The following is a 7,515-nucleotide window of genomic DNA, read 5'->3' as shown; positions in this document are numbered from 1 at the left end:
TGAGTATTTGAGTGTCTTTCATTATTGTCGTGAAAAACTAGTTCGTCTTTTTATTGGTCCGCCAGACACAGCAGGTGTAACAAAAATATTGGATTAAATAAATCATAGCTACATCATCATTTTCGCCAATGTAAATCACAATTGTTCTCTAATATGATATTTTTGGGATCACAGAAATATTAGGAAATATTAGGATATGTTCATCATGTAATACAAAAAAATCTTTTATCAAAAAATGATAAATTTAAACAACCAGCGAGATGTATAGCAACTAAGCAGTCTTTTCAGGTCCCAAAATGACTTTTTTTTAACAAAAAGTCTCGATTGACCCATGTTCTTGAATTATTTTTCATTCTCTCAAGGTATTAGAACAGGTTCTCGTGATTATTACAAAATTATTACTAATTCTTTATTGCGAATTGAAAATGTTTCGAATTTACCACCACATTCAAAGGTAGCTGCAAAAGGCATCTAAAAAACCATTTAATAAACTCAACAACGTGGATCAATGAGAGGAAAAAAGCGCTGAAAAAAAAGCCAAAAGAAACAAATAAATAAAAAAAGTTCTCCATTAATAAAAGAACAGTTTATAAAATACAAAAATCAATTTCAATGTAAAGGAAGGTGGTTTGTATCTGACTTTAAGCAGTACTCTATTTGTGATGATACTTTTAAAGGCATTTGTTTTTAAAAATTGCGTTCTAAATGTCTTCTTTTTTTTTTAACGTTTTATAAACTTACTCTAAACTTAGATTTAGAAATTATACAAAATCTCGTTGGAGTCCTATCCAATAAGGCATATGATATAAAAAATAGCCTCTAGGTTTGGACCTACAGGAATCTTAAAAAGTCCTGTTCTAAAATCTTATAGGAATATATTTTTTTATTAATGTAGTCATATAGGACACTATATGTAGTAAAAACTTAAAGGTTCAGTCATTAAGGTAGAACATTAAATAAAAAACTTAACATTCATACAAAAAATTAAATAATCCTGGATGTTTTAATATCTAAATTGTGCCATACTAATGCGGTGTTATATCAAAACCCAGAATTACGAACCAATAAAAATAAGGTACTTAAACGTGTAACATCGAAGCCTTTTAAGTGCTACATTGAAGCCGAGTCAAAAGGCGTAAAGTTTTACGAAAGCTGAAGTTTTGTGTTTATTAATGAAGATGACAATTTTTTTATTCGAAAAATGATATGAAGTTCAACGATATAACGAACAGAAAACAAAACTAATAGAATGGTTTCATAAGATGAATTTTAACTTTTTATTTTTTGTAATTTTTTCCCATAACAGGTAAAAACTCCTTTTCACTAACCATTTCGGTAAAAGATTACTACATCTGTAGAGTAGTCTAAGAAAGATCTGTACATTTTTGTCCATCTGTAATTTTTTTTTACTCCAACAACATCTGTTCAATATCATCTGGAAATTCAATGACCCCTAACAACATCTCTAGGAAGATTTAACTAAGTCTGGTAATTTTTCTCCAAGTCCAATAACATTTGGAAGAATTTCCTCCAGATGTAATTACATCTGAAAAAATCTTATATGTAACTATATCTGGTTGAAATAATGCATTTATATTTAATATTTTTTTCCAGATGTAACTACATCTGAAAAAAAAACTATATATGTAACTACATCTTGTTATAATATAATATATAGTTTAATAATTTCATAAAATTCTTTAGTTTCAGATTAATTCACAGATATAGTTGTACAGATATTATTTTTAACATAATTGAAAAGGTGTAACTACATCTGTAAAACCTGAAGATGTAGTTGCACAGATGTTATTATACTTAAATAATTGAAAAGATGTAACTACATCTGTGCACATTACTGTGTAATCATGAACTTTTTACACAAATGTTATTAGACATCAATAGAATTTCAGATGTTGTAGGATAAATGTTATTATACCTCAATGTATTTACAGATCTTTTTGGACAGATGTAATTATACCTCAGTGTATTTACAGATGTTGTTGGACAGATGAAGTTATACATCCTTATATTTACAGATGTTATTGGACAGATGTTATTAGACTCGAAAAGTTTTTGATGTTAATATTACATCTGTAATTATATTTTCTAAAATAGAAATTGGTCATGAAAGTGCTAAAAATTTTTCCATATCGAACTTAGTCGAGCTAATCATTATTAAACCTTACAACCATGTTGATAATAAACTTTTTGAAAGTTACCTCAAAGCTGAAGATAAAAGTATTAATAGCTGGTTCTGTTTCTCGAAATATTGAATGCACAGGATTTCTAGATACTTTTAAGTGCACAGTTCCATTAGATAGAACCTAGAAAAAAAGAGGCCATGACTCTTAAGACGGTATTGTTACTTCCATCTCACGAACCAACGATATGTGATCGATTATCAAATAAGGTCAAACAAATACAAAGCTTGTCAAATTTAGTCTAAAAAGAAAATTACTAATGAATATAAGATGTAGAAACAATCTCACATATGCCACATAAATTACGTCCAACCGACTAATTCCATGAAGTTAGGAAGGAAGAAGTTACAATTTTTCATAGATCATTTTTAGGAAACAGCTTAAAACATAATAATTACATCGAAGATGGGGAAACTAGTTCATACCTAAAAGTTGTTGAACCATAATCATATGGTGATTAGTTTCTAATATATAAACTTAAACATATTGGTCTTGTTTAGACACATTCACGTGGAAAGTGACGTAAATTAAAATCAAAATATAAAAGATAATTGTTGTCAGATGGCAAAAGAACATATTGAAAGGGGTATTAATCGTTACTTTTAGTTTCGGACCACATTGTTTCCAACCTGTTTTACATTAGGATGTAGGGTCCCAAATGTAATAACAGTGATTGTGAATTTTCAAACACTCTTTCCAAACAAGAGTGACAAGGAGTATTGTTTGTTACGACAACCAAATCCTCTAAAAGATTCCCGGATGACACCCAATGGTGAAACTTAGCCAATATTCGTTACAAGAATCTGCTTTAAATGATTCTTTACAAGTTTGTATTGTGACGACATTTGTCTAACAAGCATTTGTGATATGTTCGTTGATCTTCCTCAATACTCTGCTCTTTTTTTGTTTGTTTTCATTGCTTTTCATTATAAAAGACTCCTTGTGCATTTTTTTATTTAAAAAATATCTGCCTTTGAGGTTTAGGTTGCCTTGGCGGTTGTTGTTGTTGCTTATATTAAGTTGTTTTAAAATCAATTTTTTCCTTAAAACCAACTTTTCTAATGAAATTTGAATTTCTGTTTCTAATTATATGCTGTTTTATATTTGACACTTAAAGTCTGCGCCAGAGTCACCCAATCGTCATTTCGCGATTATTATTAATTGTACATGCATATGCATCATTAATAATTATGTGATAATATTTAAAATATCTAAAATTTTTAGACTTTTTATAAAAGGTCTAAAAAGATCTTTTATAAAAGTCTATAAGCTTACATTGTGCATTCGCAATTACAATTTATGAATTCTTGATTAAATATAACTACATGTTGTGTTTCTCAATTATACGATATGATTTCTAAATTACATGTTGTGTTTCTCAATTACATGTTACGACTTCTTAATTACATATAGTATTTCTTAATCAAATATTACGATTTCTTATTTACAACTTTCATGTTATTAATTATATCTTTAAAAAGTGTATACCTTTTGACGCGGCTGTCTATTGAAATTGAAAGTAGCTGATTATTGATATTGGTAGCCATAGAAACTAAAATATTAGGAGAATTAAATATAAGCGTTACTATGGTTTGAAAGTGACTGTCAACTGACATCGGTAGTCATCTAAACAAAGATATCAAGAGATATAAGCTTTAATATAAGCCTTTGCACAATAAATATTGTCAACTACCTCGAAGGCAGATTTTTTTTTAATTAAAGATTGCGCACAAGGAGCCTTCTACAACAAATAGAACCAGTATTAACAAGTGATGAAAAAAAAAAAAAAGAACTGAATATGTTAGAAACATCAACAAACATATCATAAATGGCCGTCAGATAGTCTGTTTGGAGGAAACAAATTTTAATCTTTTTTATATAGAAAAATGCGTTCCAGACAAGTAAGAAAAGCAATAAAAACACTTGCTACAAAAGGTTCAAACATAGTTTTGATTGCAGCTATATCAACTATAAATTTCGCTATCATATACACGCTCAGATAATCATTTTATGCAGATTTTTGTGATAAGTAAATATTAGCTATGTTTCATCAGTGGTTTACATCCAGGAATTGTTTAGAGGATTTAATTTTCATTATCTCAGTTGTTACGTTTTGGATCCTACAGCCCAATGTTTAACCCGGTGAAAACAATTCGGTCCAAAATTAAAAGTAACGTTAAAAATCGATTTGTACTCCTCCTTTTTTCGGTGTTGGGATCATGGAACAAAGAATGCAATATTTGGATTTATAATTAGTATTGTTATTGCGGGAAAAAAGTACCATAGTTGTAGGTAATTTTGTACGTTTTGAAAAACATACGACATTTTTAAATATGGAAGACGTCCAAGTAGGCGTTTAACTGAATATAGATATTTTTAGTAAAAATTTTCTCTTGAACTCAGCTTTCAAAGTTCTTTTATTTTAAATTTCATTGAAATTCCTTCTCAATGTTTTTTCCCTGTTTCTACTATTCTTGATTAATCTTGAGGGTTTTTGCCTTAGTCGTTTCGTTTTTTCGCCTTAATTGTTTGTAAAGGTTTTGCTTTTTTTTTCGAAAAAAAATGAAGAGAAAAAAAGTTATATATATATTTATTGACTTGTTCATAAATATTTCGTTTATGATCTTGTTTTGTAACTGATCTTATTAATTTACCTTTAATAAGTTTAAGCATTATACTCTAGATGCATAATTTTATTTAATAAGGTTTTTTTTTTTTCTTTCTTTCTTTTGTAAATTTGTTTTAACTAAGCAATCAGTAATTTTATTTTTGCAAATATCTTAACGTTTTAAATTAACGTAGTAAAAGTCATTTCTGTTTTTTTATTGAAAGTATTCTTTATTAAGTATTGAAAGTTGCAATATATGTAGATATTAATTTTGTATCTTATCAAGTTGAAGATAATATTCCGAGTTCTGAAAAAGTTAAGCAAATATGGGTTTTTGTTATTTGTAAAGATTTATTAGGATGTAAGACCATATACTAGTAGCTACTTATTAGAAAGTATATACAGACTAAATGAAATGGAAATCTTTAATAAAGTATTTGAAACTGCAAGATCCTACGTTGATTCTTCGTTGATAAACGCAATTTTAAGGATATTATTATTAATAAGAATGTCTGGTTTCGCTTTCCTTCCAAGAAAGTTAAAATTTTTTAAATAAGTCATATTTTTATAGTTAAAAATAAATTGTTTTATTTATATAATTTATTTACCATAAAAAATTTAAATGAGTTTCCAACTTTCCGGGAAGTGAAAATAGATTGAATTAATTGAAATTATTAAAAAATTAATCACTTTCTTTAGGTTTTTACAAGATATCAACAATATGATATTACTATTAACTAAATTCGACCTTACTTCCTTACACTTTACAATCACTTCCCATAAGATTTTATCAATTTTATCTATTTTATCAATTTCCGACAACAAGGACCACCCGGAGCTTATTAAGACCTATCCCTGCTTATTAATTTCAAAGGAAAAAAAAATGTTTTAATATAAAGTTAAGAAAGGCAACCGTCTTTAATATTTGTTAAATGCGCTGGCTTGATTACTCAAAGACGTAATAAGCTAGCATATTGCAAAAATTAACAATAAACCAGTTTAACTTTTCAGCATAACTGCCCTAGTCAAAAAGTGCTATAGGATCTATAGGATTTTCCAACAAACAAAAAAATATATAAAAACTTTGATAACTGTAAACACTTTTTAACTTATGTGTTTTAATTTAAAGGTTCAAATCTGAAATTTAATTTAATGGTTTAAATAATAAAATTATTTTCACTTTCTAAATCGAATTCAAAACAAATTTATTTCAGACACCAAACGAACAGCAATCTCATTTGCTATAATTTATTAGAGTAATAGAATAAAATGATGAAATTTCTTTTTAATCCGTTTAAGCATTAAAAAGACCAATGTCAATTTAATAATTAAGATTATTAAATTGACATTGGTCTTAGGTGATTATTTTACACACCAAAACTGTTGTGATTTTACAAGATAAACGTATACTAAGAAATATAAACTTTTATAGAAATGAAGCTTCCCTAAGTCCTTTAAGTTTTTGTCAGTTTTGGAAAAAAAATTCATCAAGTTTGCCTATGTTAGTTGGTGTGGTTCGAAAGTATTGTATTATACCAGCATCTTTTGTTGCAGTAGAATCTGCTTTATTGAAGCAAAGTTTTTCAAAAGAAAGAAAGAAGTAGCCTTTCATTAAAAATCTAAAGATTTATATTAGTTTTAAAGAGTGCAAAAAGAAGCTCTATATATAACATTGGTATAAAAGAAATTTGTATTATTACTATTTGTATAAAAGAAATGTTATTAAATAAAGAAAATTAAAAAAAAATGTTTAACCTTTTTTTGAATTTCCAATGGGAAGTGATTAGAAAGTGTAGAGAAGTAAAATCAAATTTCCAATGGAAAGTGATAAGAAAGTGTAGGGAAGTGATTAGAAAGTGTAGGGAAGTAAAATCAAATTTCCAATGGGAAGTGATAAGAAAGTGTAGGGAAGTGATTATAAAGTGTAGGGAAGTAAAATCAAATTTCCAATGGGAAGTGATTAGAAAGTGTAGGGAAGTAAAATCAAATTTCCAATGGGAAGTGATTAGAAAGTGTAGAGAAGTAAGGTCAAATTTAATTAATAGCAATATTATAAATTTAATGTCATATAAAAACCTAAAGAAAGTGATTAATTTTTAAATACTTTTCACTATCCAGAAATAGGAAATAGATAGAATTCAATTCATTTCCACTCCCTGGAAAATTGGAAATTTTTTTTTTTTGCCTTCAAACAATAAAGTATAATTAAATAAACATTTTTCCAATATAAATACATGTAATTTACAAACACTTTCCAAGTCAGAGGAAACTACTTACCGAAACTGGTTAGAAAGCGAAATCGAACACCCCTAATTATTATGAGAGAATTTTCCAAGCATTTGAATGGTTTAAAGGTGTTTTCAAATCAATTGAAAACAATTATAACTTTCATGAATATTTATTTTATGATTTTTTTTCCAACGTTTCAGTTATCGAACAATGAATGCCTTAACACTCTTGACTTATTATTTATAACACAAGAGAATTGATTAATCCAAATTGAAACACATCCAGTTTTAGGAAAAATAGAGAGGAGCCACTTAGTTTTAAATTACAAAACTTTGCTATATTCAATTAGCCGGTTATTTTCCAATGTGGATGTATTAACGTGTTCTAATGGCAAATCATAAAAAATTAATAAAATTAAAAACCTTAGATTTCACAACTGTTCCTCAGGGTGAAAAGTTTCATCTTTTGTGAATGAAT

This window comes from Hydra vulgaris, chromosome 12 (genome assembly GCF_038396675.1).
Source record: "Hydra vulgaris chromosome 12, alternate assembly HydraT2T_AEP".
Lineage (NCBI taxonomy): Eukaryota > Metazoa > Cnidaria > Hydrozoa > Anthoathecata > Hydridae > Hydra > Hydra vulgaris.
Note: the sequence above shows the minus strand (reverse complement) of the source record.